The sequence below is a fragment of the Lithobates pipiens genome, unplaced genomic scaffold (assembly GCF_037356315.1).
Source record: "Lithobates pipiens isolate NorthernLeopardFrog02 unplaced genomic scaffold, aLitPip1_a1.2 Scaffold_61, whole genome shotgun sequence".
Taxonomy (NCBI): domain Eukaryota; kingdom Metazoa; phylum Chordata; class Amphibia; order Anura; family Ranidae; genus Lithobates; species Lithobates pipiens.
The window spans coordinates 269485-293310 of record NW_027507883.1 but is presented as its reverse complement, the minus strand read 5'-3'; the positions used below and the strand labels follow the sequence as shown (position 1 = coordinate 293310).

Sequence of the window (23826 nt, the reverse complement as noted above, 5' to 3'; positions counted from 1 at the left end):
ACTCACCTATTCATATCGTTGCTCTTGCATTTGGAAGCGTGCATCTTTACCTAGTCGTGCTCCCGTTTTGACTTGGCTTGCGCTCTCCCCGTTTGCTCACCAAGTAGCCGGCTCTGATCTTGGCATGGCTGAGACGGCAGGGGATTTCTGCGATAGGCTATCTGGCCAACTTCTTCCTGTAAGCATAGTCTTATTCTGCACACCCGGACAATGTGGCAATCGCCATGTGTTTTTTTTCATGGCTTTAGCAAGGGAGTTTGACCTCAAGTGCTCCGCTCTGACCTCAACCAGTTATCTGAATTGACAGCGTCTTCTTTTTGACCCGGCACGGGCCAAGGCGTTCCCTTGCCGGTTAAGCGTCGCAACCGCTTTTAAAAAAAATAAATCTTTCATTTTATTTTTTTTGCTAGGATGCGGGTAGGCCCTTTAGCAATTCACTGGCACGTCAATTATGTTTTACGATGGCTGTCCGTTTGTGGTTTTAGTGATCTTTATGCTTTAGTTTGGTCATTAGGCTATCCGGAGACTTTTAAGTAGCACTATTATGTTTTACTTAATTAGTACTAAAATATAGACTGTATTTCTCTTACGTTCACTGTCTGACACAGCTCGTTATGCCACCTTCAGGAGAGGACTAGGCATAACATGTCATATAAAAACAACAACTTTCTAGTTCTACCCAAGGGGGACGACCCCACAGCCTGCCTTGCAGCTTCAGTTTTTTGGGGGGTTTTTCTGCCTAGTGAAGAAGGACCTAGTAACCCCGCAGGGCCATGGGCCCATGGATTTTTTCTTTGCAGAAGCTTTGCTTTTTGCTTAAGATTAAAGATCCTGTGATCTGCTATCGGCTGGGTGACAGGCTGGATACTCTTATCCTTGTCTCTCCAGCCTGGCCAGCGAGCGTGTGCAGACCAGAGCCACGACATGCCTCAGCTCCAGAGGTGGCTGGTGAGCGCAAATGCTCCGGGGCACACACGTGACCAGGCTACTCCTTTCTGCGTCTCAGTGGGACGGGCCAGCAGCCATCCCACACTGATTGGAGAGCGGGTCTGTGATGGAATGTCTCCCAGCTCTTCAGAACCGGGTAAGTACAGCTCTCCCTGCCTCAGTGGGGCTGAGCAGTTGGGCAATCCCTGGGAGGTGGATCTCTGTGTGTGCGCGCGCCATATACAGGGGCTCTCTGGGGGGCTCTCACCTGGGGGAGGGATTGCGCTTGCTGGCTGTGCCCTGGCTGTGTGTGGATCTCTCCTTGAGGTGTCTGGAGGCTGTGTCTGTTGATCGCTGTAGTGCTGTTTCACCACCATTTATCTGCCTGTTTAGTTCGCTGTCCCTCGTGGTATACAGTGCTCGGCGGCCATCTTTGGTGAGGCAAGGAGCAGCAGGCTCTCTGACCATTTTCATGTGTTTTGGCGGCCGTTTTCCCTGTGATTATGTCCTTTTTATACTGGACGCTCGGCGGGCATTTGATTTTGGTCAGTTTCAGCGCCATTCAAAACAGCTCTGCACAGCGCTGTGCGGTCTCCTATGCATCTGGGAGTTGGCACAGGACACAGGCTCTACTAGCTGGACAGCCAGCGCAGAACCAGTCAGGGTGGGGAGTTCTGTGCGGAAGAGCCCCTCAGCCAGCAGCAGTTAGGAGGGTGGGACCATCGCTTTCCTAAGTCCCCAACAGGTGGCAGACAGGGTAGGGCAGTGATGGCGAACCTTGGCACCCCAGATGTTTTGGAACTACATTTCCCATGATGCACACTGCAGAGTGCCTGAGCATGGTGGGAAATGTATTTCCAAAACATCTGGGGTGCCAAGTTTTGCCATCGCTGGGGTTGGGTCAGCATGGCTTCAGAAACTGGTGTTTCTTACCCCGAAATCCAGGCAATTGCAACCGGTTCACCTGCAGGCAGTGCCTCTGGATGCTTTGTCGGCGGTCCTCAATTTATTTGTTGCCAAGATGGAGGCGGTGCGTGGGCGTAAAGGTTGTAAAAACCGGCCCCCGTCCTCTGGAGGGGAGCTCTGATGCAGACTCGGGCCCTGCTGAGGCCGGTGACCCCCCCCCCCCCCCGCTCTGTCATTTCAGATGACGCTGACCAGGACCGAACTGACAGCGAGGATGAGTCCCCGTCCGGGTCCGTGCGCGAGAATCGCTTGTTTCGAGCACTTATCACAGCTGTGCGTGAAGAATCGGGAGGGAGCCAGAAGATCCCTTTGCTGATATAGCGGGGTCCCTTTTGCCTTTTGGGTCCCGTAAGCCAGCCCGTTGACTTAAGCTGTTCCCGTATGTGACTTAAGTTCATTTACAAGGAACGGTGTCGACCGCAATTTGAGCTTTTCGCACCCCAAATACATGGTGGTGCGTTATCCCCTTTCTCAAAAAGCTGTCGGCTCCTCTGGTCGTGGACCCCCCCGGTACAAAGTAACCACCATCCCAGTAGAGGGGACTCCTGCCTTTAAGGACCCCATGGGCAGGAAGGCCGAGGCAGAGGCTCGTTCCTTGTTTACGGATGTGGGGTCAACTAGGCGACCAGTACTGGCATCCACACTCGTGTCTCAGACACTAACCGAGTGGGCAAAACTTTTGCGCCGCGAATTGGGAGAGCAACAGGCTTCTCCTGTCTAACTAGCAGACCAACTAGTGCGAGGCCCGAAGTACAATTTTGTGATGCAGCCCTGGATACCCTTCCTCTGTTATCCAGGCCTTCAGTATCAGCAGTGGTGCTGAGGCGCCCGATTTGCCTAAAATGCTGGTCTGCTCACCAGGCATCCAAAAAAGCCCCGACGGATCTTCCCTTCCTTGGCAACCGTCTCTTTGAAGCCTCATTGCATGACATTATTAAAAATGCCAGAGGTGGTAAGAGTACACTAGTCCCACAGGCCAGGAAGGCTAGGAAGGCTAAGGAGCCACGCCGTTGGCAAGGGCCCTCATTCTCCGCTCACAAACGGCTTTTTCGTCCACCCAGGGCTTTGACCAAGCGTCCCCCGACAGGACGACCTTTAAAGGACCAAAGCGTGTGTGGAACCACGAGCCTGCGAGCAAAAGTGCTACCTCATGAAGGTTTTCTCCCGTCCGCAAGACGGGGGGGGGGGGGGGGTGCCTTCGGGAGTTTGCAGCCCGGTTGGCCTCTCGGCTGTCCGACCAATGGGTCTGCGATCTGATTTCCTCAGGCTACAAGATAGAGTTCCTCTCTTGGCCGCAAAAGAGATTCTTCCCCTGAAGCATACCCGTACTCCCAGCTCGCCAGGAGGCCCTGAAGGGGGCGGTAAGGGACCTGCTTAGTCGTGGGGTGATATTACCCGTTCCAGGAATTGGCATGTTTCCAAGGGTTCTACTCGAACCTGCAAAATGGAAGGGGAACGTCCAATTTTGGACCTGAAAGCCCTCAATTACTTTGCAAAAGTACAGAGGTTCAGAACGGAATCGCTGAGAAATCGCTGCACTCCATCAAGGGTACTCCCTGGTGGCCTTGGACATCCAGAATGCGTACCTGCACATACCCATATGCCTTCGGCATCAGAGATTTCTGCGATTTGCAGTCTAGGAAGCCCACTACCAGTTTGTGGCTCTGCCTTTTTGGTTTTGCCTCTGCCCTCCCCCAAGGTATTGTCTCTTGTTTTGGCAACGCTGTGGGATCGCGATCGGGGGATACCTAGGCGATCTCCTTCCGAGAGCATCTTCTGCTTCAGAGTTAGGAGGAGGATATGGCGATCACCATGCAGACCCTGCAGCAATTTTTTGTTGGCTGTTGAACCTAAAGAAGTTGGTGATTGTACCGACTCAGCGTTTGGAGTAGCTAGGCTTACTGCTGGACTCCATGGAAGCAAGAGCGTTTCTCCCTTCAGACAAGCTGCTGCAGACTCTCAGAGCTGCGGTAAAACTGTTGAGGAACCGCACAGGGGGTCGTCGCTACGCTTTGCATGCGAGTTCTGGGACTCATGGTGGCCTCCTTGAGGCATTACCCTATGCCCAGTTTCACACCAGAGTCCTGCTGAAGGAGATTTTGACAAAATGGGACAAATCTCCTTTATCCCTGGATGGGCAGATTCAGGTGAGCCAGCTGGTCAGGGATTCCCTGCTGAGGTCCCCGGCACTTTGGTCCGTGAAGTCGTTCCTACCTCTGAAATGGACACTGATCACCACGGCCCCCAGCCCAACCGGCTGGGGTAGGGTAATGGGAGTTCAGTCGACTCAGGGCCTCTGGTCGGTGGGTGGTGCGATCCAAGTTGCCGATCAATCTGCTTGAGCCGAGAGCGATCAGGCTATGCCTCTCCACGTGGTCGATAAGACTTTGAGGGGCGTTTGATCAGGTTCCACTCTGACGTATGCCTGCCACTGCCGTGACATTCTGTCGCCAAGGAGGAACAAGAAGCTTGGCCGCTGCACGGGAGGACGCTTGCACTCACATCCTTCAGTGGGCAGAGCGACATGTACCTGCCCCCGTCGGCCGTTTACATCCCGGGAGCGGAGAACTGGCAGGCAGACTACCTAAGTCGCCAGATGCTGGACCCAGGAGAATGGGCATTGCCATTGCATCCGGAGGCGTTCTGGCTACTGTGCCCGCGATGGGGCACACCAGACGCGGCTCTTCTGGCCGCCCGTCTCAACGGGAAGGTGCCGAGGTTCGTGTCCAGGGCAACAGATCCTTGGGCAGACACGCTGGTGGTGCCATGGGGGATCAGTACCAGCTGATCTATGCACCAGCTGATCTATGCCTTTCCTCCGTTGAAACGGCCTCCGCTCAGCGGAGCAGACGTGGTAACAGAGGGGATCCCATTAATACCGATTGCCCCAGATCGGTCCCAGCGACCCTGGTACTCAGACCTGGTGGCGGACGCCCCGTGTCGACTGCCGTTACGAGAGGACCTTCTGTCTCGATTTCCGATTCTCCGTTCTGCTTTACCATCGCTGGTTTTAACGGCATGGCTATTGAGAGTCGGGTGTTGAGGAACCGGGGTCTTTGGGACTCGGCGATTCCAACTATGCCGAGAGCACGGAAAGCTTCTTCTCGGTAGGTCATCGTACCTGGAAGGCCTACATCTCCATGTGTGAGAAGGGATGGCGTCCGCGCTCCCTTTTTTTTTTTTTTTTTTTTTTTTTTTTTTTTTCCTATATCCAGGATTGATCCTGTTTCTACAGCAATGAGTAGTTCAGAAATTGGCTTTAAGCACCATATTTAAAGGACAAATATCAGCGTTGGCTGTCTTTTTTTTTTTTTCCAGCGAGCACTTTTTGTTCAAGCTGTCCAAAATGTAGTTCCTCCGTGCGTGGGCCGTTACCCCCGTGGGATCTGAACCTGGCATTATCGGTGCTTGAAAAAACCGCCATTTGAAAATATCAGAGATCCCTCTGTTGACTCTTTCCCAGAAAGTGGTCTTTCTAGCGGCCATTACTTTCGGCCAGGAGGGTTTTGTACCCGGCGGCCTGGTCTTGCAAGTCGCCATATCTGGTGATCCACAAGGATAAGGTGATGTTGTGTCCAACAGTCTTTTCTGCCGAAGGTGGTTTCGGCAGAAAAGCATCAACGAAGACATTGTCTTACCATCTCTGTGTTCTAAGTCGACACATTCTAAGGAGGTGGCTCTTCATGCCCTGGACGTGGTTAAGGCTCTGAGGGTGTATTTGTCTGTCTGCTACACCTCCCTTTCAGAAGTCAGACTCCTTGTTTGTTTTTCGGTGGCTGTTTGAAAAAAAAAAAAAAAGCACGGCGGTCTCGTCGGCCACCATTTCCAGGGGGGGATCAGACAGATTGTAGTACAGGCCTATGCTTTGAAGAGGCAGGTGCCCCCCTTTCTGGTCACGGCTCACTCCACAAGGCAATCGGAACGACTTTGGCCTTCCGACATCAAGCGTCTGTGAACAGGCGACCAAGTCACCCCCTGAGCGACAGTTTCAAAATTCTACAAGGTCGACGTCGGTGCATGGGGCCGATGCCCATTTTGGCCGCAAAGTTTTGCAGGCGGCTGTACAATTGCACTTACGTTTTTTTTCCTTGTTTTTTGGTAAAAACGCAGTACCTTTTTAAGTAATGCACTGTTGCATTTGTTACCGCAGTTCTGGTGCAGTTTGGTGGTAGTGCCTTAGTTGAGGAGCATCCTGCCTTTTTGGTGGGTAAAAAAAGTTTTGGTCACACTCACAATGTCGTTTTTTGTGGTTTTATACTACTGGGTGTAGTTTTTATGCTGTTTTGCCACCCCTCATTTTGGCACTGCTTGGGGATGTCCCAGTGGTCTAAGAGCAGCTGTGTCAGGTGGTGAACTGCAGAGAAAAGGATTTTATGGTAAGTATAAAAATCATATCTTTTCTTAAAGATATATCACTGTATTTTCGTGCCTATAAAGTCCATAGGGTTCCAAAAAAGCAAATCAATGTTGCAATTCATTTTGTGATGTGGTGCTGTTTCAACCATATTCCCATCCGCACGATCACCCTGTGAGTATGCAAATAGGACAGTGACTGGGTCCATCATTTAGCCATGTCTGCTCTAGGGGATGTTACTCCCAATAATTAATGTTCACAAATCGGTAAGGCATCTTTGAACTTGCATTCACCTGTTTACTCTCTATTTCTTTTGTAAGGAATCAACTTGATGGGATGTAATTACACAAACAGAGGGATCTGCATGTGAGAAAATGAGAAATAGAACAAACCGCAAGAGCATCCTATGAGCGTGGTTGAAGAATACCAAGCTGAATGTCACGGGACCCATGCCTCCATCCAAAAAAAAAACTAAAAAGGAAATAAACCTGCATTTATTTTTTTTTATTTTTTTTATAAAGGACACTGAAAGGCAAGAAGAGAGAAGCACACCTGTTAATACAGAGTTTAATTGTATTTACATACTCTAGTTATGTGGGGAGGGAGAGGAGAGAAGAGAGACATGGTGGGCAGGGGGAGAAAGATGACTTTTTGCACCATCTATAACATGACGTTTCTTCCATCTTGATGTATTCTGAGCTTGTAGTGTTACTTGTAATATTTACTTCCCTCTGTGTAATTTTGATTCTAAAATTCATGTGGTGAGCTTCCTTAAGCACTGATCTGAAAAACAACAAAAATAAATAAATCTTAATTAAGTTATAAAAAAAAATCAATTGTTTTTATTTTATCTGTTTTAGAGATTGTAAGCTCTAATGAGCAGGCTACCCTCATGTCTCCTGTATTGAATTGTATTTCCAATGTACGGTTTACTCATAAGTTCCTAAAGCTCTTTGGTAATTGCCATGCTGGACACGCAGAACACTCTCTGTGCCACAACTGAGGTATGGGATCGCAGGTAAGTACCAGACCCTGGATGTCACGATCCCCCCTTAATTTCACTCTTTCCCCTGCAACATCGCTGTCCTTGAACCTTCCTTCACATCATAGCCCCAACACTCCTGGCCCTCCTTTTCCTCACAGCCTCTTTATGCTCTGGCCCCCTTCACCCAACAAACACTCATCCTACTGTATGTGTATGACATTTATTTTCCATCAAATCACACATCTTTGATCCTCCATCAATGTGTATCTTGGCATGAACCGGTTTCTCCAATGAGATTGCCTGACCTGTAAAGCACACTTGCATTGTAAAGCTAGCTCATACACGTGATCCCATGATTTATTTTTTTCTAATTACTCGTATCTCTAGCTATAGATAAAGGTTGAGCACAACCCATGTTTTTTTTTTGCAATAGCGTTGATGCGTTCCTTCAAACGATCGCATAGCGAACACGTGCTCTGTTTTAAATGTAGTGACCATTGGAGTAAACATTGTTGCGGTATTTGAAGAAAAATAAACTTTTTTTTTTTTAATGAGATTGCCTGACGTGGAAAGCAGCAACCTCATCCATGGGATCCCATATTTTATTTTTATTTATAAGCACTTGTAAAAATATATATGTGCATCGCATCCCAGATTTTTTAACCTCTTCGCGCCCGCCCTATAGCCGAATGACGGCCGTAGAGCAGGCGCTTTCATTCCGGGTGGCCATCCCTGGACGTCCTGTTTACTTCCGCAATGCGCGCCGCCGCGGACGCGCATCGGAAGTTCTGTGTTTGCCGTGTCCCCCGGGGACAGGCAAACACAGATCGCTGTAAACTGCCAATCACAGCGGCCGTTTACATCGCGATCGGCGTGTCTAATGGGAGATGATCTCATATGTAAACATATGAGATCTCTCAGCGCCGCTCTCCCTCCTCACACAGACAGAGTGTGGGTCATTTGGGGGGTATTTGTACTTTCCTGACCTGTTCGGGTCACAAGAAGCGAGATAGGCCACCAGTACATCAGATGTGATCAATTTTGTGTGATTCGCACCACAGCTTGTAGACTCTCTAACTTTCACAAAGACCAAATAATATCCACTAATTTGGGTTATTTTTACCAAAGATATATAGCAGTATAAATTGTGGCCAAAATTTATGAAGAAAAATTAATAATTTGTATAATTCTGTCACAGAAACAAAGAAATATGCGTTTTTTTCAAAATTTTCGGTCTTTTTTCATTTATAGCGCAAAAAATAAAAACCCCAGAGGTGATCAAATACCACCAAAAGAAAGCTCTATTCGTGGGAAAAAAAGGACAAAAAATTAATTTGGGTACAGTGTTGCATGACTGAGTAATTGTCATTCAAAGTGTGAGAGCACCGAAAGCTGAAAATTGGTCTGGGCAGGAAGTGTTTTTAAAGTGGTTGTAAACCCTTACAAACCACTTTGACCTACAGGTAAGCCTAGATTAAGGCTTACCTGTAGGTCCAAGAAATATCTCCCAAACCTATACGGTTTAGGAGATATTTGCCCGAAGACGGGCACCGCTATCTACGGCGCATGCGCCGTAGACAGCGGTGCACTGAGCGGGGTATCGTCGATGATGGCAATGCCGAGAGTCTCAGCTCCCGTGCACATGTGCAGCAGTGACGACATCGCTGCTCCAGCGAATCACAGTGCCGGAGCAGCGAGACCCACCAAGAAGATGGACGCTTGGAACTACAGGGGACAGCGGTGACTTTGCTGGCTCCTGTGTCAGGTAAGTGACACATAATGGACTACTATGTGATGCATAGTAGTCCATTATGCTTTGCCTTTACAGGGAATGAAAGCGGAAGTAAACTCATCAGGGTTTACTTCCTCTTTAAGTGCCCAGTAAGCAAGTGGTTAAATAGCATCAATGTGTTCCTTCAAATGGTGACATAGCAGAATACTTGCTCTGTTTTAAAGGTGCATTCGTTGGAGTAAACGTTTACATCATTTACAAAATCAGGGTCATGATGGCAAAACCATTTTCGCCAATGAGATTGCCGGACATGGCCATCACCCTTGCACTGCACAGTTATGGTTTATTTATTTGCAAGTACTTGTAAATATATGTAGATGTGACTTCAAAGGCCTGATTTTTGAAAAAGCGTCGATACATTGCTTCAAACAATTGCATAGCAGAATATGTGCTCTGTTTTAAAGGGTGTGACCATTGGCGTAAACATCGTTGCGGTATCTCCCAAATCTGGGTCGCAATGGCAAAACTGTTTTCTCCAATGAGATGGCCTGCCATGGAAAGCACCCTTGCACTGCACAGCCACCTCATACAGGGTATGCCCTGTTTTATTTATGTATTTAGAATTCCTTGTAAATAGATGTAGATGTTCATTCAAAGGTCAGATTTTTTTAAATAGCGTTGGTACGTTGCTTCAAAGAATCGCATAGCAGAACACGTGCTCTGTTTTAAAGGGTGCAACCATTGGAGTAAACATCGTTGTGTTTTTTCCCAAATCTGGGTCGCATCGGCAGTGTGGGTCAGGTAGGTCAGTGTATGTATGTCGGGTAGGTCAGTGTGGGTCACGTAGGTCAGTGTATGTAGGTCAGTGTGGGTCACGTAGGTCAGTGTATGTATGTCAGGTAGGTCAGTGTAAAATAGTGTAAAAAAGTAGGTCAGTGTATGTATGTCGGGTAGGTCAGCGTGTGTCGGGTAGGTCAGTGTGGGTCACGTAGGTCATCCTTTTTTCCCACAAATAGAGCTTTATTTTGAAGGTATTTGATTGCCTCTGCAATTTTTTATTTTTTTTTGCGATATAAACGGAAAAATCTAAAATATTGAAAGAAATTTATATTTTCTGCTTTTTGTTATAAGAAAAATCCAATAAACTCAATGTTATTCATACTTTTAGGTCAAAATTTATTCAGCCACATGTCTTTGGTAATGTTAATAAGCGTATATTTATTGGTTTGCGCAAATGTTATAGCATCTGAAAACGATGGTACATTTTCTGGAATTTACGCATCTTTTAGTTTGACTGCCTATCTCATTTCTTTAGGTGCTAATATGGCATAGTTGACTTCTTTTTTTCCCTTGTTTCCCAAGGTGACCATCTTGGTGTTTGTCAAGAGGGTTGAGCGTGCCAAAAGTGAGTGCCTATGGCAACATCACCCTGAAAGCATCTGATACTAAGCAGGGACGGGCCTGATTAGTACCTAGATGGGAGACCGCCTGGGAATACCCTCTTGAGAAATGCCAAGATGGTCACCTTGGGGAACCACAAAAAAAGGCGGTCTCCCATCTAGGTACTAAACAGGCCCATCTCTGCTTAGCCTTCAAGGCCAGATGAGCTTGGGTGCTTTCAGAGTGGAATGGCCAGAGGCAATCTCTTCTGGCACCCAAAACCCTCTTGAGAAATGCCAAGAAGGTCATCTTGGGAAACCAGAAATAAAAAACAGGTCAACTCCCAAAAAAAAAAAGCCTACAGCACCTGGTATTCCCAGACGGTCTCCCATCCAGGTACTAACCAGGCCCTACCCAGCCCATAGGCAATCTCTTTGGGCACCCTCATCCCTCTTGACAAATGCAAAGATGGTCACTAGGCCCGACCTTGCTTAGCCTTCGAGATCAGACGAGATCGGGCGCTTTCACGGTGATATGGCCGTAGGCAATCTCTTTGGGTATCCCCAACCCTCTTTGACAAGCGCCAAGATGGTCACCTTGAGAAACAAGGGAAAAAAACAAGTCAACGGCAAAAAAATAAAAAATTACGGCACCTTGTATTCCCAGGCGGTCTCCCACTCAGGTACTAACCAGGCCCGACCCTGCTTAGCCTCTGAGATTAAACGAGATTGGTTGCTTTCAGGGTGTCGTGGCCATAAGCAATACCTTTGGGCACTCTCAACCCTCTTGACTAGCACCAAGATGGTCACCTAGGGAAAGTAGGGGAAAAAACAAGTCAACGCCCAAAAAAAAAGAAGCAAATGGGACTGGTTATTGCCAGGATGTCTCACATTTGTTACTAACTAGTAGACATGTGCGCTTTGTTTCGTACGAATCGCAAATTCGTACGAATTTCTCAATTTGTACGTTCGGGAGGATCCGAAATACAAATTGCCGTGCGTCCGAATTCTGTACGGAATACGAACCTTTGTTTACGAATTCCGGATCTCAATCATTATGCTTATTATGACTTGCAGAAGACTTCTGTGATAGAAGTCAATGTAAATTGCCTGAAGACATCAGTGAAGGACTTTCAACCTCTCTGGGCAGGCTGCCAAGAAAAGAACAAAATGATACAATGTTTCTTCTTCAATGGGCTGAACTCCGTGTGTAGAAGTTTTCAGTTTAACCATTTAAAGACTAAATCTTTTCTGACACTTGTTGCTTACAAGTAAAAATCCAGTATTTTCTGCTAGAAAATCACTCAGAAGCCCCAAAAGTTATATATTTTTTTTAGCAGAGACCCTAGGTAATAAAATAGCGGTTGTTGCAATATTTTGTGACGTGGTATTTGCGCAGAGGTCTTTCAAATGCAAATTAGCCCTTTATCACGGTGCAGGTGTCATTGCTGTATGTCACACTGCTGTATATCACGGTGCAGGTGTCATTGCTGTATGTCACGCTGCTGATGTCAGTGCTCTCTATCACGGTGCTGTTGTCAGATCACTCTATCACGGTGCATGTGTCATTGCTGTATGTCACGCTACTAATGTCACTGCTCCCTAGAGGTCGACTGAAAAAAAAAGGGCTAACTTGCGTTTGAAAGACCTACTGGATTTTTACTTGTAAGCAACAAGTGTCAGAAAAGATTTAGTCTTTAAATGGTTAAACTGAGAACTTCTACACATGGAGTTCAGCCCATTGAAGAAGAAACATTGTATCATTTTGTTCTTTTCTTGGCAGCCTGCCCAGAGGATGAACGTCCTTCACTGATGTCTTCAGGCAACTTACATTGACTTCTATCACAGAAGTCTTCTGCAAGTCATAATAAGCATAATGAGCAATGTTTTTGCCTTTAAATTTATTGTAAAGAACGTTCATACATGTTAACGACAATTCGTATTTCGTACGAAACAGAACGGAATTTCGGGCACGAAATACAAAGTACGAATTCATTTTATTACGAATCAAAACGGAACAGAACGAAATGAATTTATCGACGGCGTCCATGTCTACTAACCAGGGCAGACGCTGCTCAGCCTCCGAGATCAGACAAGATCAGGCACTTTCAGGGTGATGTGGCCGTATTAAATCTCTTTCGGCACCCTCAACCCTCTTGAGAAACTCCAAGATGGTCACCTTGGGAAACAAGTGAAAAAAACTAATCGTCGCCAAAGAAAAAAAAAGAAACCTACGGCACTTGATAATCCCAGGGGGTCTCCCCATCCAGGTTCTAGCCAAGCCCGACCCTGCTAAGCCTCCGAGATCAGGCGCTTTCAGGGTCATGTTCCCATAGGCAATGTCTTTCGGCACACTCAACCCTCTTGACAAACGCCAAGATGGTCACCTTAGGAAACAAGGGAAAAAAACAAGTCAACAACAAAAAAAAAGAAACCTACAGCACTTGGTATTCCTAGGGGGTCTCCCATCCAGGTTCTAACCAGGCCCAACCCTGCTAAGCATCCGAGATCAGATGAGATTAGTTGCTTTCAGGGAGATGTGGCCATGGGCAATCGCTTTGGGCACCCTGAACCCTCTTGGAAAAAAAAGCCAAAAAAAGAGAAGCCTATGGCACCTGGTATTCCCAGGCAGTCTCTCATCCGGGTACTAACCAGGCCTGACCATGCTTAGCCTCCGAGATTAGTCACTTTGAGGGTGATGTGGCCATAGTCAATTTCTTCAGACACCCTCAACCATCTTGACAAACGCCAATATAGTCACCTTGGGAAACAAGGGAAAAAAACAAGTAAATGCAAAAAAAAAAAATAAGCCTACAGCACCTGGTATTCCCAGGCGGTCTGCCATCCAGGTATTAACCAGGCTCAGCCCCTGCTTAGCCTCTGAGGTGAGACAAGATGGGGCGCTTTCAAGGTGATGTGGCCGTAGCCAATCTTTTTGGGCACCGTCAACCCCCTTGACAAATGCCAAAATGCACTTTGGGGAAACAAGGGAAAAAACAAGTCAACGCCCAAATGAAAAAAAAAGGAAGCCTACAGCACCTTGTATTCCTAGGTGATCTCCCATCCAGGTACTTACCAGGCCCGACCCTACCCATGGGCAATCTCTATAGGCAACCTCATCCCTCTTGACAAACGCAAAGATGGTCACTAGGCTCGACCATGCTTAGCCTCCGAGATCAGATGAGATTGGGCGCTTTCACAGTGATATGGCTGTATGCAATCTCTTTGGGTATCCTCAACCCTTTTTGACAAACGCCAAGCTGGTCACCTTGAGAAACAAGGGAAAAAAACAAGTCAATGCCAAAAAGAAAAAAAAAAAGAAGCCTATAGCACCTGATATTCCCAGGTGGTCTCCCATCCAAGTACTAACCAGGCCCACCACTGCTTAGTCTCCGAGATCAGATGAGATGGTGCGCTTTCAGGGTGATGTGGCCGTAGGCAATCTTTGTGCAACTTCAACCCTCTTGACAAATGCCAAGATGGTATCCATGGGTAAAAAGAGAAAAAAGAAAAGAAACCTACATCACCTAGTATTCCCAGGCGCTCTCCCATCTGCGTACTAACCCGGCCCGCCCCTACTTCTCCTCAGATATGCGGTGAGATGGGGCGCTTTTAGGGTGATGTGCCCGTAGACAATCTCTTTGGGCACCCTCAACCCTCTTGACAAATGCCAAGATTGTCACCTTGGGAAACAAGGGAAAAAACAAGTCAACACCAAAAAAATAAAAAAATAAACCTACGGCACCTGGTATTCCCAGGCGGTCTCCCATCCAGGTACTAACCAGGCTCGACCCTGCATAACCTCCGAGATCAGATGAGATGGGGTGTTTTCAGGGTGATGTGCCCATAGGCAATTGCTTTGGGCACCCTCAACCCTCTTGACAAACACCAAGATTGTCACCTTGGGAAACAAGAGAAAAAAAGTCAACACCAAAAAAAAATAATAATAATATTTACGGCACCTGGTATTCCCAGGCGGTCTCCCAACTAGGTATAAATCAGGCCCGATGCTGCTTAGCCTCCGAGATAAGACGAGATTTGTCGCTTTCAGGGTGATGTGGCCTTAGGCAACCACTTTGCGCATGCTCAACCCTCTTGACAAAATGCCAAGATGGTCACCTTGGGAAACAAGGGAAATAACAAGTCAACGCCAAAAAAAGAAAAAAAAAAAGAAGCATGTGGCAATGGGTATTCCCAGGCAGTCTCCCATCCAGCTACTAACCAGGCCCAACCCTGCTTAGCCTTTGAGATCAGGTGCTTTCAGGGTCATGTGCCCATAGGCAATCTTTTTGGGCAGCCTCAGCCCTCTTGACAAACGCTACAGTGGTCACCTTGGGAAACCAGGGAAAAAAACAAGTTGATGCCAAACCTACGGCACATGGTATTCCTGGGGGTCTCCCATCCAGATCTAACCAGGCCCGACCCTGCTTAGCCTCTGAGATCAAACAAGATCGGTTGATTTCAGGGTGTCGTGGCCATAGGCAATCTCTTTGGGCACCCTCAACCCTCTTGACAAGCGCCAAGATGGTCACCTCAACGCCAAGTCAACGCCAAAAATAAAACAAAAAACAAAAAGAAGCTCGTGGCACTGGGTATTCCCAGGAGGTCTCCCGTTTGTTACTAACCATTTCAGACGCTGCTCAGCCTCCGAGATCAGACAAGATCGAGCACTTTCAGGGTGATGTGGCTGTAAGAAATCTCTTTCTGCACCCTCAACCCTCTTGACAAACGCCAAGATGGTCACCTTGGGAAACAAAGGAAAAAAACAAGTCAACGCCAAAAAAAAAAGAAACCTACTGCACATGGTATTCCTGGGGGTCTCCCACCCAGGTTCTAACCAGGCCTGACCCTGCTAAGCCTCTGAGATCAGACAAGATCGGTTGCTTTAAGGGAGATGTGGCCTTAGGCAATAGCTTTGGGCACCCTGAACTCTCTTGAAAAACGTCAAGATGGTCACCTTGGTAAACAAGGGAAAAAAACAAACCAATGCCAAAAAAAAAAAAGACGCCTATGGCACCTGGTATTCCCAGGCGGTCTGCCATCCAGGTACTAACAAGTCCTAAATCTGCTTAGCCTCTGAGATCAGACGCTTTCAGGGTGATGAGTCCATAGACAATCTCTTTGGGCACCCTCAACCCTCTTGACAAACGCCAAGACTGCCACCATGGAAAACGAAGTAAAAACAAGTCAACGGCAAAAAAAAAAAAAATTCCTAGAGCACCTGGTATTCCCAGGCGGTCTCCCATCCAAGTACTAACCAGGACCGCCACTGCTTAGTCTCCGAGATCAGATGACATGGTGCGCTTTCAGGGTGATGTGGCCATAGGCAATCTCTTTGGGCACCTTCAACCCTCTTTTTTTTTTTTTCAGTTTAGTTTTTATTAGAAATATTTTCAGAACATAACAGAAGTATAAATTTCCATACATATTTGTTACAAGAGGTCGTTATAGGTGTATAAAATTCCATAATGTCATGATAGTATCAATAATCAGCAGTAAATCTTGAGCCAGTATACATATATCACATATGGAACATTTGGATCAATAGTCAACAGCATTGATTAAAATTTTTTACAGGTGATTAATGTAGTACTTAACAGTTGCAGACTTTCCTTTACACGTAAAAGGGTATATACGCCTCTAAGTTAGGAAAGCAGATATATAGAAAAGGTGAAAGAAAAAGAAGACCATAGAAAAAAAAAAAAGAAAAAGAGAACTGAGAAAAACCAAGACCGGGATTTAAGTGGTCTGGCAATAAATCCTCTAACAAAATATAATCTGAAGAGTATTATATTACCAATTTGGACCTCCAGTATGGACCTATAGGTATATATCCGCTATGGTACAGCATAAATAACTTCCTGCCTTATCTCTTGAAAGTAATGGACTCACCCTTTTGGGCAAACTTCAGTATTTACTAGTATAATCTCACGACTACTGTGGAAATTTTTCCAGCCAGCATTTCCACCTACCATCAATCTGTCTCTTGGAACCTGATTTTACAGCCCATAAGGCTTCCCCATTTGTAGTGTGTTTGTATGATAGGATATATGTCCGAAATGTTTTTGGGAACATCACTTTTCCACTTCCTAGTAATAAGTAATCTAGCCGCAATCAGTATATGTGTAACCACCGTGCGAAAATCTGGCGGAAATACCTCAATTCCCAGATTAAATAGAGCCAAGCTGTTCTTTGGATATGTAATCAACCCGGTAATAGAGGAAATTAATCGAAACACAGCATTCCAAAAACTAGTTATATGTTTACAGGTCCACATGATGTGCATAACGTTACTCACCTCTCCACATCCCCTCCAGCATAAAGAGGAATGACCTGGAAAAAACGTATGAAGACGGTATGGAGTCAAGTACCATCTCAACGTGATTTTGTGAGTCAATTCCCAGTGATTCACACACTTTGATGATTTATACACAGTGTTTAGGGCTTTTTGCCATTGTTGAGATGTGAATGTGGTCTGCATTTCTGTCTCCCATTTCTGATATGGTACTGATTTAATAAAGGTGGTTTTGCGTTGAAAAAGCGTGTAAAAAATGGAGATCCCTTTTGGGGTAGCAGCAGAGACTGTGAAAAATTTCCAAGCAGCTTCTTGAATATATAAATGATGAACCCCTAACGGTTTTAAGAGATGGGAGATCTGATCATATGTGTAACGTTCACTACTTGGAAGACCGTATTGTTCTTGCCGCTGTGGGAATGTTTTTAGGAAGTCGTTATGGAACATATCACTTAACTGGGTAATCCCCCTGGACGTCCAATTAATAAGTCTAATGTTTGGAATAGCACCTTCAATTGTAACCAGGGGTATTGGTATTTCTATTTGTTTATCCGACGGGGTTAAGGCACCACATAGATCCCTCCAAGCTTTTCATGAGGCCCGGAGGGTCATGGGTAAGTTTTGTAAAGGAACATGGCTCCAACTATCAAGTAAAAGAAGGTGAGAAAGATCTCTGGTGGGGCTTAGGGTCTGTTCTAGTTTGCACCACGGAATGTCTGCTCCACATAGGAACCATGTTCTAAGTTGAGTGAGCAGAGATGCACGGTAGTAGTCCAGCAGGACTGGGAACCCCATACCCCCTGCCCCTCTTTGTTTAGCTAATATGACTGTGGTACATCTCAGTTTTTTTTTAGTTAGATATATTTTGTCAGTATGGAATCTAGTGCTTTTAAATGGGTGGTCTTGAGGGGTATTGGGAGGGTGCGGAAGATGTATAAGATTTGGGGAAGAAGTAACATCTTAAAAGACGCTAGGCGTCCAGACCATGTTAATTCGGATTTGGCAAGTCGAGCGGTTTGTAAGGTTAATTTCTTTATAAGGGCATGATAGTTAGTATCTGCTAATTTAGAGGGGTCTTTGGTAATTTGGAGGCCAAGATAAGTTATTTGTTCTGCAGTCCATGAGTAGGGGAATTGGAGTTGTAGTCGATTTTGAAGAGCAGGTGGGACATGTATAGGGAGAATTAGTGATTTGGTGAAATTAACTTTATAATAGGAGATTTTACGAAATTCGTTAAGGATTATGTGGGCATTGATTAAGGAATGTGACGGGGAGGTTAGGAATAAAATAACATCGTCGGCAAATACGTTTATTTTATGAGTATGATTGGGGAAAGAGAAACCTGTGATATTTGGGTGGGATCTAATTTTTTCCGCTAGGGGCTCCATAAGAAGGTTGGAAATAAAAGGGGAGAGGGGGCACCCCTGTCTAGTCCCGTTGGAGATTGTAAAGGATCGCGATAGTGTATTGGATGTGTATACTTGTGCGGAAGGTGAGGAGTATAAGGCTAATATGGCTGACAATATAGGTCCCCCAATGGCCAAACTTTTTAAGGGTATGGACCATGTATTCCCAGTGTATCCTGTCAAACGCCTTCTCCACATCCAAAGATAGGAGCAGAGAAGGCGTCCGACAGGAATTTTTACAGTGGAGGATATCCACCACCCTGCGAGTTGCGTCCGATGGCTGCCTACCAGGTGTGAAACCCGATTGGTCAGGATTAATCAAGAGGAATAAGCTGGGCTAGTCTCTGGGCAATTATTTTAGCGTATAATTTAACATCTGTATTTAAAAGAGAAATCGGACGGAAATTGGTGGGTTCATCAGGGCTTTTCCCCGGTTTGGGTATAGTGACAATGTATGCTTTAAGCATTTCAGGGGGGGAACGAAAATGTCTGTATTGCATGAGTAAATGTATCTTTTAGAGGAGACACTAGAGTGGAGGCAAATGTTTTGTAATAATCATTGGGTAGCCCATCTGGGCCTGGGGATTTGCCAATCGGTTGAGAGTGGATTGCTTCCTGTATTTCTAGTGGTGAGATTGGTGCATTTAAAGATTGTAGTTGTTCCCGGGAAAGGGCCGGGAGAGCTATCTCCTCCAAAAAACCTTATATGTCTGATTCTGAGGGTTGATAGGTGTTTCCATCCTGCTGGAGGTTGTACAGGGTAGAATAATAATTAGCGAAGGCATCAGCAATACCCTTAGGATCAATGATCCTGCCGTTGCCCACAGAGCATTTAATATAAGGGATTCTGGTACGGGCTCTGTGTTCTTTTAAAATATAGGCCAGTAATTTACTTGCTCTATTGCCCAGAGCATAATGATTAAACCTTAATAGCTGCGATATATTTATCATAGCGTTCTAAAAGCATACGTCTAAGATCACAACGGAGTTTGGTCAATTTATCTGCCAGAGAAACCATGGGTGCGACCTTATTCTGGATTTCAAGTGATTTAATCTCTTGTAATAGGAGATCTAGTTGTTTATTTTTTTGTTTATTAATTCTCGAATTTAGTTGTATCATTATGCCCCTTATGTATGCCTTATGGGCACACCACAGAACTGACGGGTCAGAGACTGAGGATGAATTAATTTCAAAATATTCCTTTAATTTGTTTGATATGAAGGTCGCATGTTCGGGTACACTGAGCAGATTAGAATTGGCCCTCCACACAAAATCTCCCAAATAAGCGTTCCCCTCCGCCACCGCGACTGACACTGTAGCATGGTCAGACCATGAGATGTCGTGGATGGCGGAGGAGGACAGCTGTTGCAACACAACTCTATCTACTAAAATCATGTCAATACGAGAGTAGGAATTATGTCTGGCATTATGTGGAATGAAAAGTCCCTTTCTCCTGGGTGCTGACACCTCCAGGCGTCGTAGAGCTCTTCCGAATGAAAGAGCGTTTGTAGGGAAGACAAAGGGCGTCTGGACTTAGTGGTAGTGTCGATTGCATAGTCTGCGGTAAGATTGAAATCTCCAAAAACCACCAAGGCCCCTTTCTTAACAGTGGATATGCTCTTTAATAGCCATTTTAGGAAACTCATCTGGTGGGAGTTTGGAGCATAGAGACAAACGATCGTGTAGGTTTTGTTATTTATATCTCCTATTAAGATCAAATACCTCCCTTCCTTATCCGGGATTGTCTCTAGTTCTTTAAAAGAAACAGTATCTCTAATGGCGATGGCAACTCCTCTGGTTTTTTGTGCAGCAGAAGCAAAAAAGATTTGGGGATATCTGGGATGTTTTAATCGAAACTGATCAGATGGTAGCAGATGGGACTCCTGGATGCATAAAATATCAGCCTGCAGTTTCAGAGCTTCCTTCCATAGAGCAGTTCTTTCCACAGGGTGATTTAAGCCGTAAGTGTTAAAAGAGATTATGTTCAACATTTTACCTTACTATCGGATGATGGGTAGTTGCGTTCGTATTGGACGTGATTACGTCTATAAAAGATCCACGAGTCCATATTCGAGGGTTCAGTTCCACAGAGTGACAAGAAGTAAACATGCTTGGTACTGAGGTCCATCCTAGAGAGAGTAGAGGAGTAAAAACAAAAAAGCAAACCAAAACTAGCAAAAATAAACATAGTAGAAACAGGTAAAGGTCTGTATCCCAAACAGTAGGAGTAAAAAGAGGGATTACGAATTGAATTCTGAGGCAGTAGGACTGCCCAACAATATTTGGGGTGAAGTATAATGTCTTAGCCATCTAAGTGGCCATGAGAACTAAAACGTTGCGTTAAAGTGGTAGCGTAGGGTGTTCAACCAGTGTATTTTCATTTCTTAGCTTTGTGCTTGCGAGAAACTGTTTGGCCAGGAGTTATCGGTGTAGCAGTGGAAGCTGGGGTAACTGTTGAAGATTCTGGAATGATGTCACATGTCCTTAATAGAGCCAGCCCTTCTTCTAACGTAGTCACTACTTCAGTGTGATCATCTCTTGAAATAGTTAGCTTTGAAGGGCATCCCCAGCGATATATAGAATGGCATGGGATCTGTGTTTTGTTCCTGGCTCTGTACACTGGTTGTTCCCTCGTCTGTACACCCGCTGGCCCCATTATGAGAGGGTTCTCACCATCCCTGTGCAGAGTTCCCGCATCTGTAGACATGTGCACATTGAGGAGTTCTTACCGTTGCTGTGCTGAGCTCCTGGGTCTGTACAGCTGCTGGCTGCTGTGCCCATTAAGAGTGGGCACAGTCTGTGCTGAGTTCCCAGTTATGTACACCTGCTGTGCCCATTCTGAATGGTTCTCACCATCCCTGTGCTGTGTTCCCAGGTCTGTATAACTTTTTCCCCATTATGAGGGGCTCCCATGTTTGTACACCTGCTGGCTGCTGTGCCAGTTGTGAGTGGTTCCCACCATCCCTGTGCTGAGCGCTTGGGCACAGGTGTACAGACCCATGAGGGGTTCTCACCATCCCTGTGCTGTGCTCCCAGTTCTGTAAACCTGCTGGCACTAACCCTGTGATGATTTCCCAGGTCTTTACACCTGATGTGATTATGAGGGGTTCCCAACATCCTGGTGATGTGTTCCCACGTCTATACAGCTTACAACTGCTATGCCCATTATGTAGGCTTCCCACCATCCCTGTGCTGAGTTTCCAGGTCTGTACACCTGTTGTGCCATTATGAGCGGTTCCCAGGGCAGATGGAAGAATTTGGCACATTACAGTATATATTTAAGAATTTTAAGACCCTTTTGCATTTACCCAACTTTGAAGCATCAGCATGCAAGAAAAATCCATGCGTTTTAGGCTACTTTCTCACTGAGGCGCTAAAAATAGCACTTGCAAAGCGCTCTGAAGAAGCGGCTCCTCACACTGTAGCGGATGTTGTTAGGCACCTGTGGACCTGTAACCTGTCATTATCCTGTGTTAGGAGGGTAACTTTGTGCTTTTTTTTTTTTATAGTAATTCCTTTAACCACTTGCTTACTGGGCACTTAAACCCCCCTCAGTCCCAGACCAATTTTCAGCTTTCAGCGCTGATGCACTTTGAATGACAATTGCGCGGGCATACAACACTGTACCCAAATGAAATTTTTATCATTTTTTTCCCACAAATAGAGCTTTCTTTTGGTGGTATTTAGTTACAGCTCAGAGTTTTATTTTTTGCTAAACAAACAAAAAAAGATGCAAAAAAAAAAAAAAAAAAAATCATGTTTTAATAGTTTGTTATAAAATTTTGCAAACGGGTCATTTTTCTCCTTCATTGAAGTGCGCTGATTAGGCGGCACTGATGGGCTGCATTGGTGGGCACTGATGGGCTGCATTGGTGGGCACTGATGGGCTGCATTGGTGGGCACTGATGGGCTGCATTGGTGGGCACTGATAGGCATAGTTAAGGCGGCACTAATAGGCACAGATAAGGCGGCACCGATAGGCACAGATAAGGCGGCACTGATGGGCAAAGATGGGCACAGATAAGATGGCATGGATGGGTGGCACGGATAAGTGGCACGGATAGGTGGCACGGATGGGCACTGATAGGTACCACTGATAGATGGGACTGATGGGCACTGATAGGTGGCACTGCTGGGCATTGCTGGGCGGCACTGCTGGGCACTGATGGGCGGCACTGGGGTGCAGCACCTTTGAGGCACATTGTGGGCACTGTGGGTGGCACTGTGGGTGGCACTGTGGGTGGCACTGCTGGATGGCACTGTGGGTGGCACTGTGGGCACTGCTGGGTGGCACTTACTTTTATTCAGGATGGCACTGCGGTGGGCAGGTGGGCACTGGCAGGGGGCAGGTGGTCAGCTGTGTTGCTGGCCGTGATCGGGACTGATCAGATCAGCCGGTCATTTAAAGGTGTTTACAACACCTTTAAATTTGTTTGCAGATATTAAAGATTTTAACTATCTGGTGGAGCTCTGTACAGAAACCAATCTGCTTCTAGGTTTGTCAGTTTGATTGAACAAGCGAAAGTTATAAAGCAGATTGTCTACTGTATTTTGCACTCTCCAGTTTTAATAAATCAACCCAATTGTGCTCTGTTGGCAAGGATCCTTTCCAGCCGGCAGACCGCAATAGCGCTGTGGATGGAATTCCCCATCAATACAGATATGTCTATGGGGGAACAAGGAAAGGGAAAAAAAAAACACATAATCCACAAGTTGCTCAATATGTAAATATGGCCCAATTAAAAATATACCAAATATAAAATACAAATACCCACCAGCGCATAAGTGTATCTAACCCAATATAAAATACACATGAAACAAAATATATATAAAAAAATTTAATTATGGGACCTGCAAATCATGTCCATGTATGTGTGGCTGCAGCTCAATAGTGCAGAGAATGTTCCTCAATCAAATGTCATGGACAAAACAATGATGGCTAGCATAGAAGATAAATGGCTTAAATGAAGATTCAAAGAACAGTATAAAATCAAATGCACTTACCCCTCTGATGCCATGGTAGATTTTTTAGAAATCCTAAAATACAAAAACAGGTTATAGTACAAACAGAAGTTCAAATGGAAATAAAAAATATTAACCAGTATTAATGCAGTGCACAGTAACTGGCAATAATAAACAATAATAATAATCTACACAATATCTATAACTATAAAAAGGGAGGCAATCTTCAAAATGGCAATCCAATATCGCAAGCGATCTCAGGATCAGGAGTTCTGCTTGAAATGGCTGTGTTTGTAGAATTTATAGAGGTTTGGAATTGCGGACAACCAATAGGACTTTTTCTTTTTTTTTTATATACTACCAATGATTGGCTAAGCCCTTTTTACACTGATGTCTGAAAATTAGGAGCCTTAAAGAGGAGGGCCGTTTAAAAAAATAAATAATTAAAAGTCAGCAGCTGCAAACACTGCAGCTGCTGACTTAATAAGCCAACTTACCTGTCCAGGGCGCCCGCGATGTTGGCCGCCCGAGGCCGACCCGTCCCTCGGCTCTTGGGTCCCGGCGCCGCCGTTCCTTCTAAGGGAAACAGGCAGTGGAGCCTTGAGGCTTCACTGCCCGTTTCCTACTGCTCATGCGCGAGTCGCGCAGCGCTTTGTGAATGGGACGCGCTGTGTTCTGGGACACACAGTCCCTAGAACACAGCGCGACCCATTACCCAGAAGACAACGCGACGAGGGAGAAGAAAGAAGATCTCCGCGGAGGAGGAAGAAGATTAGGATTATGTGCCTAGCAACAGGCATTTCTGGTAAGTAAGAAGAA

At 45.8% G+C, this 23826-nt stretch overlaps 1 long non-coding RNA gene and 4 pseudogenes across 1 annotated transcript in view; 1 reads left to right on the top strand and 4 right to left on the bottom strand.

Annotated features, from left to right (window-relative positions):
- The window catches only part of LOC143958286 (uncharacterized), a 303168-nt gene that overhangs the window by 86828 nt on the left and 192514 nt on the right, over positions 1 to 23826 (top strand). The gene's annotated exons all lie outside the window — the stretch shown is intronic.
- LOC143958755 (5S ribosomal RNA) lies at positions 10700 to 10890 on the bottom strand (annotated as a pseudogene).
- On the bottom strand, positions 12776 to 12894 carry LOC143958305 (5S ribosomal RNA; annotated as a pseudogene).
- LOC143958468 (5S ribosomal RNA) lies at positions 13665 to 13783 on the bottom strand (annotated as a pseudogene).
- LOC143958465 (5S ribosomal RNA) lies at positions 14077 to 14195 on the bottom strand (annotated as a pseudogene).